Raw genomic sequence first — 12,514 nt, forward strand, 5'->3', positions numbered from 1 at the left:
GAAGACAAGACGAAGTTTAAAACGGTCCTGCTGAAATTCAACAGCCACTGTGACATTGAAGTGAATGAAAGCTTTGAACGGTACATCTTCCAACAGAGACTTCAGGATAAGGATGAACCTTTTCAGTCCTTCTGGACCCAGCTTCGCATCCTGGTGCAGTCATGCAATTACGGCTCACCGGCTGATTCCATGATCCGGAATCAGATCATTTACGGGGTCCACTCCGATTCCCGTCGGCAGCAGTTCCTTAAAATAAAACAGCTAACTCTCTCCATTGCTATTGAGACGTGTGTGATCCATGAGCCTGCCAAGAATTGTTACTCTCACATCAGGGCAGCGGAAACTGCAAAACTGGCCTCCCACGGGGCAGAACGGGTGCAGGCCATTGAAAAAATAAAAGGCCTGAGCATCGAGGAGAGTGGCTGTTTCGTGCGCTTTTCCCGGGTCCCTACGCATGCGCGCCACAGCCGGGTGGACGACGAGGCCGACAACCCTAATGCGCAGGTGCGTACGTCGGCCGACCGCACTGCGCATGCGCGTTGGTGCACGGAACTTTCAACAACTGGACATCAAACATTAGTTGGGGTGGGTGGGTGGGAAGGTTGGGGGCGTGTGTGTTAATGGTGACTATGGGTGATCTCTAATTCCTTTTTGTCATTTGTTTGTGTGAACATGCGGGCTAATGTTTGGGGTTTGGTGGGAGGATGGGATCGTTGTTATTGATGTGGGGATTGACATATTTGTTACTGATTATTGTTTATTGTTGGTGGGTATAAATTTGGGAGAAAATGTGAAACAGGAGGAGAATAAAAAATATTTTAAAAAAACAATCAAAAAAACACCAAACCATCACTCACCATATATTGACCTCCCACTATTCCAATGTTCCTTATTCCAATTCCCTCAATCAAGGATGTGGTGTTTGAATGAGAAATGAAGGGATTATTTGGTAGCCCATACCTGCAGAATTATTACAACTGAACAACAGCAGAAACTTTGGAGAATTCAATCTTTATTTGATCTAAATTGATCTTTATTTTCTTTGCGAAGGGAAAGGTCATCCGAATTCAGTAGCCATGAAATGGCACGGGTGGAGCATAGGCCACACTTATGCTCCACCCGTGCGTCAACAGAATGGAGGAAGCTCCAGCACTCCTTAGCAGACACACCAGGGAAGCAGTGACAGAGAAGGAGGAAAACTATCAGGTTCAGGTTGGTAATGAAAAAAGATCATCCACGTGGTGGTTAGTCTTCAGGAATTCTGATTCTTTGAAACGTCCCGAACATTACTCAGTAATCAGCATGTAAATAAAATATTTCCGTCAGAAACCTTCTGAACGGGTGCATCTTCAGTCAACGTATCTTTCACTGCAGTGAGAGTACGACTTTCTAAATTGACTTCTGTGTCCTCAGGAGTGTTTAGAGAAAATTCAACAGCATGTCAGTTCCCATTCCTGCATCTGATTCAAAATAAAAACATAAAACATAGGAAGCAATCAGCAGGTATGAAAGCATCTGTCGGGAGAGAAACAATGTTAATGGCTGGAATTTTTCAGAAGATCCCGCCAATGAGAAGAGCTGGAAAATTGTTGTCCAAAGTTTCAGGTCATCGTCCTGTCACCAGAACCCAGAAAGGTTAGAAATGTAATAGGTTTTCAACAATTTAAAAGGGGGGGGGGGGGAGTACCATGGGAAGGTCTGTAATAGGGCAGAGGACAGGAAAGTTTAAATGAGGAAAGGTGGTAAAGGGGAAGAAAAGAAACAAAAGATATGCCTACAGGAGGTGTGAAAGACTGGATCCTGAATAGATGCTGTCCCAAAGCAAAGAAATGAAAATAAGATTGGAACACGAGAGGAAAATCAAACAAACCAACAAACTAAAACAGGGGTAGGAATCACAATCTAAAATTGTTCAACTGGGGCAGCACGGTAGCATGGTGGTTAGCATAAATGCTTCACAGCTCCAGGGTCCCAGGTTCGATTCCCGGCTGGGTCACTGTGCGGAGTCTGCACGTCCTCCCCGTGTTTGTGTGGGTTTCCTCCGGGTGCTCCGGTTTCCTCCCACAGTCCAAAGATGTGCGGGTTAGGTGGATTGGCCATGCTAAATTGCCCTTAGTGTCCTAAAAAAAATAAGGTGAATGGGGGGGGGGGGGGGGGGGGGGGGGGCGGGTGTTACTGGTATAGGGTGGATACGTTGGCTTGAGTAGGGTGATCATTGCTCGGCACAACATCGAGGGCCGAAGGGCCTGTTCTATGCTGTACTGTTCTATGTTCTATGAATATTGAGCCCAATGGGCTGCAAAGTGCTCCGTTGAAAGATCAGGTGCTATACTTTGACCTTACCTCGAGTTGAAAGATCAGGTGCTATACTTTGACCTTACCTCGAGCTTCCTTGGGACAGAGCAGGGGTTCAAAAATAGAAAAGTCAGAGTGGGAACAAGAATTAAAATGACAGATGTCTGGAAGTTGGTTTCTAGCTTGCCTACCACATGGACATGTTCCACAAAGCAGTCATCAAGCCTGTAATTGGAATTCCTAATGTAGAGGAGACCACATTGTGAGCAGCGAATGCATTACACTAAATTGAAAAAAATACAAGTAATTGCTGAGAAAAGAGATATGTGGAAGCTTTTCGGCATGTACTCAACGGGACATTTCACAAGAATATCAATACAAGGGGAAAACAACAATTTGCACAGTATGAGAAAAGAATGCTGATTGGTGACAAGAGGACTTTAATTGGCAGAGGCATTTCCGTGAAGAATGCATCAGTTGATCAGATAACTGTCAAGCATTTAAAAAAATTTAAACCAGTCAGCTCAACCCTGATTGGTCAAGTCATTGCCCTGGGGAGTGATTCAGCGAATGGCTGTCATTTATTTTGTTTGACTTAACCAGGCACAATGATGGGATTCTCCTATCTCCGACGGCAAAATCGCATTCGTCGATTGGCCGGAAAATCCATGTTGGTGCCGAAATCAGGGGTGGTGCCGCTTTTGCGATGCTCCGCCCTCTCCAAAACGGCATACTCTAGGAGTATGGCGCATGCCATATGGGCGGCCTCAGGACTTTATCTGAAGCCCTCCCCCCCGTTGCTACGTCCCCGATGGGCCGAGTACCCGACGGCGTGTGTCACCCATGCTATGTTTTGGGGAAAAGTCCGGACTGAATCCAGCATCACCACAGTCGGGGGAGAGCTGATCTGCGGGCAAGGGGGGGGGGGGGGGGGGCTTTGGCAGGGGTTGGGGGCACTGGTGGGGGGGGGGGGGGTGGTCCGAGGGTGGCGAGCCTGGCCAAAGGGGGGCACAATTTTGCAGGCCAGGTCCACGCAGCCGCGCTATGTTGCACGGTGCGGCTGCTGCAGGCTGCCGCCATGCGCATGTGCAGCCACGGGCCTCGCAATTCTCCTACCGTGTCGGCAACTAAAGCTGGGTGCTCTACAATGTGTGCCTTCTAGCCACCCAGCAGAGGGGAGATCGGCGGCCATTTTGCACTATTTTTTCGGTCATAAAAGGCCACCGTTCCCACGCCGGTGTCAGGACATAGTCTCCAAATCAGAGAATCCAGCCCAATGCCTTTCTGTCTACAAAGAACAGGGCCCTGTGTATTAATATATGTAGCTTCCAGGAGACACAAATGGACCACACTGTGAACCTGACAGACAATCTTATAATGGTAACAACTCTACCAATGTTGCTTTCATTTTAGTAATAGGTTAGTGCTGCCTGTTGCTTTACAATTGCTGCCTGCTGTAATGCTGCTACCTGTGGCATTTATTGGTTGCACACATCAACAGAGAGCCTGATATTGCGAAGAGCTTGCACAACTTAAAGATAGCCTGCACCTCTTAAGGAAGAGAAGCATTGCAGCGGCAGGAATGGAAAGGAATTATTTGAAAACTGAATATGTGCAGATACTTTAAGCAATGGCTGAACATACTATAAGAGAGCTAACATCAAGATTTTCAAATGATGCACTGGAGGTTTGGTGGGAGAGGTGGCAATAAGTAAATATGGTGGGGTAAATGCTCAGGTGGCAGTGGGAAGTAGGAGTGGTCAATGTTTGAACTGCTGCTCCAAAAATATAAATGCAGTGCAGGAAAAGGTTTAACAATCTGACACAAATTATCAAGGTCGATAAGTTAATTGTCAAATGGCACATTTTACTAACTGTACACTTAGGGAAAAATTGAATCTCTCCTTCCCCTCACTCCAGGAGCAGGCTGGGAGGTGGGTGAAGACTGTATAATCAGGTTGGAAGGTGGATGGTGTAGTGCTTGTAGCCTTCCCAACTTTCCTTGATTAAGTCAGGGGCAGTGAAAGTCAAACTCATCCTTCTGACCTGGAGAACAACTGAAAGCCTAAAGTGGCCAATTAATAGCCATTTAGAGGTCTCATCTCAGGATCGCTGGTACTCTACCAGCAGCAGGGAAGGGAACCATAAGCCACATGAGGAGGTTGTTAGGCATACCCGAGCTATCTTCTTGAGGGGCATAGGTGGGGGGGCCTCGTGATTCGGCAGCTCCAGCAGCATATATACATGCAAATTTCTGTGATCTGGATTTAAGAGTCTGATTGTGCCACATAAATATTGAACATCATGGGCTGAATTCTCCGCAGGTCTGTGCCAAAATCACGTTTGGCATGGAGGTGGAGAATCAAATTTCATGACAGAATCAGGCCCGGCGCCGCTCTGGCGATTCTCCGGGCCCCGAATATAATATCCGCGTGTTCGCGAATTACGCCACATGACTGGTGGGGGGGGGGGGGGGGGCATTGCCGGGGCCCGCCCAGTGAACCTCCGATCTGACCAGCCGAGTTCCCGACGGCGTGGAATTAACATGCTCTGGCCGGTCAGGACTCTCACGTGGCGGCTGTGGACTTAATCCGCAGCCACCCTGGTGTGGGGCGGGGGGGGGGGGGATTGGGCACTGGGGGGGGGGGCTTATGGGCGGCCAAGGGAGAGATCGGGCGGACAGATCCTCGGGCATGCGGCCGATCGGTAAGTGAATCGGCTGGTATTTTTTTCAGGAAACTCAGGAGTATAGAGCCTGCGTTTTTAGGCCGGCATGGGGATACAACCCCATTTTGATAGAATCCAGCCCCATATCTATTAATATGCTGCAAAGGTTATATAAACAGAAGATTTAAATTAAAAAGGGTGGCAGGGTGGCACAGTGGTTAGCACTGCTGCCTCATAGCACCAGGGACTATATTCAACTCCGGCCTTGGCTGTGCAGAGTTTACATGTTCTCCCGTGTCTGCGGGGGTTTCCTCCGGGTTCTCCTGTTTTCTCCCACTGTACAAAGTTGTACAGGTTAGGTGGATTTGCCATGATATATTGCCTTTTGTGTCCAGGGATGTGCAGGTTAGTTGACAGAGCTAGAGAGGTGGGCAGGGGTGTGGACCTAGGTAGGGTGCTGTTTTGGAGGGTCAGTGCAGGCTTAATGGGCCAAATGGTCTCCTTCTGCACTGTAGGAGTTCTATGATCACAAAGGCTCACACATGATTGAAACCATTGGAGTACACGGGAAAAGTAGACACTATATTTACATTTGGGTCTTCAATTTATGCTTTGAAAGACTGGTAATGTATTTTAATCAATTGGCCCTCAGCAGATCAATTTTTGAACCATCAAAGAGAAAATTGCTTTCAGCTTGATCATTGCATATTTTACATACATTTGCTCATTGCTGATTCACGACATACTCCATTTGGCATCTGTTGGCTAGGGATCCTTATTCACTGAGGAAAAAATATATTATAATTTATAATAACTGATGAGGCTAAAAATAGAATAGAATAAAAATAGTATAGTCGCTATGTGAGATGACATGCACCCAGAATTCTGGGAAAGATGGCGGAAGAGATAACAGAGCACAAATTACAGTTTTGTGAAAATGTATGAAATTGTACCAATTGGGTGCTTCATGTGAGCCACTGTGGATTCATAAAGAGTAAGTCTGAGCTTGCCTAGTTTCATTGAATTCTTTGAGCAAATTGCATTGTGTGGAAAACAACAATGGGTGAGGACCCTACTGCCATCCTGCCTCCACCCTGAGCTCTTGATAGGTCTTTGATCCTGGGAAAGGTCTGCAGCTGTCCAACTAAGTGCCTGAGTTTTTCCCCTCTTTCATCTGTTTATCTAGTTTCCCTGTCAATATATGTGTAGTGATCTGCATCACTTTATAGGGGTTAAAGTAACCACTAGTGGGAGCACTAGAGATGTTTAAAATAGACAGTCGAAAGCCAGGAGCTGACTCTTCACAGGAACGGCAGCTAGTGAACAGGACACAGACAGACAGCTCTCATGTAACATCTAGTATAAACTCTGGAGAGAGAACAAACTTACTAAATAAAGCACTTACTTAAACTGGAAGACTATGAGCTTTATTCAGACATAAGAAATAATATACGGGCTGGCTTCAGAATGCTTACTAGAAGATTACACAAGATGCAGTCAAAGGAAGATCGGAAAGAGAAGAAAATTCATACTGGACATTCGATGTAGGGAGACTTTGCTGATTTGATGGAATTGTTGGAACTCCACCGCAGCTGGAAACAACCGGTAATTTAAGTCAAAACTGGAATTTTTAAAAATAAATGTTTGAAATATAATCATACCTAATGATTTGAACACGGCCTCTGAAGAAATGAAAATAGCACTGCTACTAGCATGATATGAAACTAGAGACATCTATAACTGCTTTAGTTACTTGAAAGGTGAAGACAACACCAAATTAGAAGTAATACTCAAAAAATTTGAAGATCACTGTAACACCAGTAACAATGCTGCTTTAAGACATTCAATGCTCGGAGACCAAATTGTACAGGGAATGAGTGCTGTGAAACTCAAACAGTCATTATCAGAACAGAAAGGTTTAACGCTGGAAATCGCGATTGAAAAGTGCAGATCGCAAGAAAAAAATAACATTAATTTTTTTACCAAGAAACTACACCGAAAAATTTCTTCTCCACAGGTCTAAAGAAGTTAAAATGGTGTCTGAGCACATTTTAAACTGCCCGAGGAACGAAAGACTCAAATCTGGTTCTGCGCCTGCACAGGAACCCGCAGCCGTGCACGCGCAATTGAAGAAAGACGTTTTGGACGCAGATCGTTCTTGCGCATGCACAGTCAGAAAAAGATCGAACACCATTCAAAGATGGATCTGCATGCGCAGTTGAAGAAAAAGCGCACAGTAAAGGAAAATCGATTTGCGCATGTGCTATCGATTGCTATGCACGACGTCACGAGTGTCATGGCATCAGAAGACTCAGACCCCACCCACTTAAAGGGGAAATGCTCGAAAATCACAAACAAGACTCTTAAAGGCACAAACCCAAAAATTCAACCTCAAAAGGCACAACATTGCCTGAACTTCTACCAGCAGTTCAAAATAACTTCCGCAGAACCCCAGAACTAGCAATTTGCAGCACAAAAAGTGAAGAGCTCAATAACAAATCCAAAGAAGATGATTTGTGAATTAAAAGTGAAACGCACAAAAACAAATCCCAAACCACAGATGATTTGTTTATCAAAGAATACTACTCAGGCTGAGTAGTATGGATATGATCATAAAAGCACAGCAACCTGGTTGAAAAGCTCAACACGACTATACTCATGGTAGATGAATCCAATACCATGATGCAATGGCAGATCATTGAAAATGACACCACGCAGAGAGTACTGACCAACTCCGTTGAGAGAGCACAGATCGACTCCACAGAGCGAACACTGCACGCCTCCTCATAGAGAGTGATGAAAGACTCCACAGAGAGAGCGATGGTAGTCTCCACAGAGAGCTCGTTGACAGACTCCAGAATGGAAGCAATTAAAGACTCCAGAGCGCCAATCGTGCACGAAGAAGACCATGAAGGTCTATCCACCTTATTTGAGCAACCAGAAGAAGACTATGAATCTCTACCCACTTTATGTGAGAACAGTGACACAGTGAGCACAATCAGCATACATAATATGTAAGATCACAGCGAGACTGACAGATCTCAGCTCGTCTGTACAGAAGCACTCAACAATCAAACTATTGAGTCCAGTGAGACCGCATCAATTAAAACCTCATCCACTCTTGACAACCCACAAGAAACTGAAATCTTGACGACGTTGACTACAGAAGAGGAGCACCAAGAGATCAATGATGAAGCAAATCAACCAGAAATGACGTCAGAAGAGGAGCAACAAGGAATCAAAGAGGAATCACATCAACCACAAATGGCTGATGTGACCAGGATCAATGCAACATCAGATCATTCTCATAATCCTCAAGTCGAAATGCTCAATGAAATGTCAGATACCACAAAGGACATTGATACCAACAACTTTGAGAATGACTCAAATCATCCACACAGAACAGTCATTGAGTGCAACATGAACAACAACAAAAACTACAAGAACAACAACAAAAAGCACAACAAAGACAACAACAGAAACTGGGAGATTCCTGGACCACAGGGTCAGTAGGACGGTCTTCCAGACCGTCGCGTTCTCTCTCTCCACCTGCCCGTTTCCCCTGGGGTTGTAATTGGTAGTCCTGCTCGAGGCAATGCCCTTACTGAGCAGGTACTGACGCAGTTCATCGCTCATGAACGACGAGCCCCGGTCGCTGTGGACATAACTGGGGAAACCAAACAGGGTGAAGACACTATGCAGGGCTCTAATGACAGTGGACGTGGTCATATCGGGGCAGGGGATTGCAAATGGGAAGTGGGAGAACTCATCTATGATGTTGAGGAAATATGTATTGTGGTTATTGGAGGGGAGTGGCCCTTTGAAATCGATACTGAGGCATTCAAAGGGCCGGGATGCCTTTACCAGGTGGGCCTTATCCGGTTGATTGAAGTACGGTTTACACTCTGCACAGATTTGGCAGTCCCTGGTCATAGCTCTGACCTCCTCGGTGGAGTGGGGCAGGCTGCGGGCCTTGATATAATGGACGAGCCGGGTGACCTCCGGGTGGCAGAGGTCATCGTGGATAGCCCGTACTCAGCCATCTTGCGCGCTGGCGCATGTGCCGCGGGACAGGGGATCTGGGGACTCGTTGAGCTTCCCAGGACGATATACTATATCGTAGTTATAGGTGGAGAGTTCGACCCTCCACCTCAAGATCTTATCGTTCTTGATTTTGCCCCGCTGCGTATTGTCGAACATGAAGGCTACCGATCATTGGTCGGTGACGAGGGTAAAACTCCTACCCGCGAGGTAGTGCCTCCAGTGCCGCACGGCTTTCACAATGGCTTGGGCTTCTTTTTCGACCGACGAGTGTCGGATTTCAGAGGTGATGAGGGTGCGCGAAAAGAACGCTACCGGTCTGCCGGCTTCGTTGAGGGTGGCGGTGAAAGCGACCTCTGATGTGTCGCTCTCCACCTGGAAGGGGATGGACACGTCCACCGCGCGCATCGCGACTTTGACGATGTCCTGGCGGGTCTCAGTTGCAAGTGGAAAGATGGTGGCCTTGATTAGTGGGTGGGCTTTGTCCACATAATTGGGGACCCACTGGGCGTAATTTGAAAAGAACCCAAGGCACCTCTTCAGGGCCTTGGGGCAGTGGGGGAGAGGGAGTTGAAGGAGGGGGCGCATACAGTTAGGGTCGGGCCCTAGGACCGCGTTCTCCACGATGAAGCCGAGGATGGCTGGTTGTGCGGAAAATGCATTTCTCCTTGTTGTAGGTGAGATTGAGGGTTTGTGCGGTTTGGAGAAATCAGTGGAGGTTGGCGTCATGGTCCTGCTGATCATGGCCTCTGATAGTGACATTGTCCAAGTACGGAAATGTGGCCCGCAGCCCGTACTGGTCCACCATTCAGTCCATTGCTCTTTGGAACACCGAAACCCCAGTCATGACGCCAAAGGGGACCCAGAGGAAATGGAAGAGGCGGCCGTCTGCCTCAAACGCCATGTAGTGGCGGTCGTCCGGGCGGATTGGGAGCTGGTGGTATGCAGACTTCAGATCCACTGTGGAGAACACCCGGTAGTGCGCGATCTGGTTTACCATGTCTGCAATCCGGGGAAGTGGGTACGCATCGAGTTGCGTATACCTGTTAATGGTTTGGCTGTAATCAACCACCATCCGGAACTTTTCCCCGGTCTTGACGACCACCTCCTGAGCTCTCCAGGGGCTATTGCTGGCCTCGATGACACCCCCCCCCCCCCCGCAAAAGACGCTGAACCTCGGACCTAATGAACATCCTGTCATGCATGCTATACCACTTGCTTCTGGTGGCGACTGGCTTGCAGTTGGCGGTGAGGTTTGCGAAGAGAGGGGGAGGGTCGACTTTTAGGGTCGCGAGGCTGCATATAGCCAGCCGTGTGGGGGAGGATGGCCAAGATGGCGGCCCCCGTTGGTCGAGCGTGGCAGGCATTGAGGAGATGGCGTCCAAGATGGCGGCCCCCATGGATCGCACGTGGCCGACCGCATGGGGGAGGATGGCCAAGATGGTGGCCCCCGTGTGTCGCACGTGCTGCGAGGGCTGGAAGATGGCCGGCCCCACTGATAGCACGAGGCTGATGACGCGTCTGCAGGGGGCGGAGTCGGCAGACACACTGCCACACTGCGGGGTCTGCGGGCCTGTGAGTCTGAGGATCAGGTCTGTGAGTTTGAGTTCTTAGACCTGGTCAGGCAAACTTTGGCGAAGTGTCCTTTTTTTCCGCAGCTGCTGCAGTTCGCGTTGCGGGCCGGGCATTGCTGTCGGGGGTGTTGAGTCTGGCCGCAAAAATAGCAGGGTAGCCCCCCATGATGGCCGGGCGGCTGCACGGCACAGTCTGCGTGGGGTAGTCTTTGGTCGGGGGCCCACGAGGGGGTCGCGTGGTCAGCCGGGAACGCTGTAAGGCTCTGAAACGCAACCTCCAGAGAGGTGGCTAACGTTACCGTGTCGTCCAGATCCTGGGCCCCCTTTTCGAGCAGGTGCTGTCTCACATAATTCGACCGGACTCCCGCCACGTAGATGTCTCAGACGGCGAGTTCCATGTGCTGAGTGGCCATAACGGCCTGGTAATTACAGTTGCATGGGAGGGCTTTGAGGTCGCGTAGGTAGTCATCTAGCGACTCTCCGGGCGCTGGCGGCGAGTGGTGAAGATGTGTCGCGTGCAGACCTCGTTCATGGGCCGTAAGTATCACGAGCATCACGAGGGGGTCTGCGTATGAGGATGCCTCGTCGAGCTGAACAGAAATGCGATGGCTCACCCGTGCGTGGAGGAGGCTCAGCTTCTGTTCATCGGTGACGGACGGCCTGGAAGCGGCAGCGAGATAGGCCTTGAAGCATCGAAGCCATTGCAAAAAAATTTCTTTCCCCTCCGCAGCCTGCGGATCGAGTTCCAGTCGATCAGATTTGAGGGCTGATTCCATAGTTGTGTTTAAGCTGATTAAATTGATGCGACCATCAATTCACTCAAAGACACGAGTAGAAGAAAACCAAGGTTTTAATCAGCTTAGAACAGAGCCTGCCTGTGACTAGTACAGTACTGTGGACTGCCTACAGGTCAACTGCTCTTTATACTTCCTTTCAAGGGGAGGAGCCATGGGCGGAGCCTGTACATGTCCCAACATATCCCCCTGTGGGTGAAGCCACACAATGGCCCATAGGTGGAGCCCACAAGGTCAACAACATAAGAGCTGTAACACAATGGCAGAACATGATACTAATACACAGGTGAATTACTAGTACTATACATTAGTACTAGTACTACATACACACCCATTGGTTATGTGAGTGTACATTTCCCTTCTTTTAGCAGACTTGCTCTCACTGAAGGGTGCCCAAGAGTATCCTATATTTAATCAGATCACCTTTTAGCTGCCCAAATGTATATGATTCTGTTCAATGGGCTCATTTGCACCTTGAACTCTGGTATTAAATACATGCATTCATAAGTAACGTTCACTCAGGATTCAAAATATGCATTCAAAATTTTTAAAATCTCAGTTGCCTGTTTGCTTTGTTCCTCAGATAGGTGTAGGATGGAATACAATTTGTAGCAGCCCTGTCCAGCAGCGCCAGGTGTGTGACTACACTTATCGGCTCTGGCTTATTAATTAAATCTGTTGCTAACTCATACTTTTGCCACTGCAAATGGAAGAACTGCCTGTTCTGTCACATTTTCCTGGGAGCGGCAAGTTTACAGCCATGTTCACTCACCTAGTACGTTACTTCAGTTTGTATTCGCTTTCTTTGTCCATATTCCAACAACTTTTAGCAGATTTGAACTTTTCCGTGTGCCTTTATGAGCTGTGGATTCTCTGTAGCAGTTCCAGGGCTTTGAAAGTCTATTTTAAATCCTCTCCTTGGCACCATGCTTCATGTTCAAAGACAGCTGTGCTTCATTAGTATCTTCTCAGCGAGAGGTCTTTATTGAGCTGATGGTAAGATAGCAACTTACCAAGATTCCCTCATGACAGAGGTCACTGAGTTCACATGACTGAAAAAAAACAGCTAGGACATGTAGGACTGTAGCCTTTCAAAACCCAGCCAGGTGATATGAATGGTAAGTATGAGTCCTGATGGCAAAA

The 12,514-nt window shown here is 47.9% G+C and overlaps 1 long non-coding RNA gene across 1 annotated transcript; it reads right to left on the reverse strand.

The window, feature by feature from the left end:
- Positions 1-1,034: 1,034 nt before the first annotated feature.
- On the reverse strand, positions 1,035-12,270 carry LOC119965634. The gene is made up of 3 exons (XR_005460579.1): positions 12,144-12,270; positions 5,681-5,744; positions 1,035-1,460 (listed from the first exon to the last, which is right to left on the reverse strand). It is a non-coding gene; the product is annotated as an uncharacterized LOC119965634 (long non-coding RNA).
- Between the last annotated feature and the right edge of the window lie 244 nt (positions 12,271-12,514).

Source organism: Scyliorhinus canicula, chromosome 5, assembly GCF_902713615.1.
Source record: "Scyliorhinus canicula chromosome 5, sScyCan1.1, whole genome shotgun sequence".
Taxonomy (NCBI): Eukaryota; Metazoa; Chordata; class Chondrichthyes; order Carcharhiniformes; family Scyliorhinidae; genus Scyliorhinus; species Scyliorhinus canicula.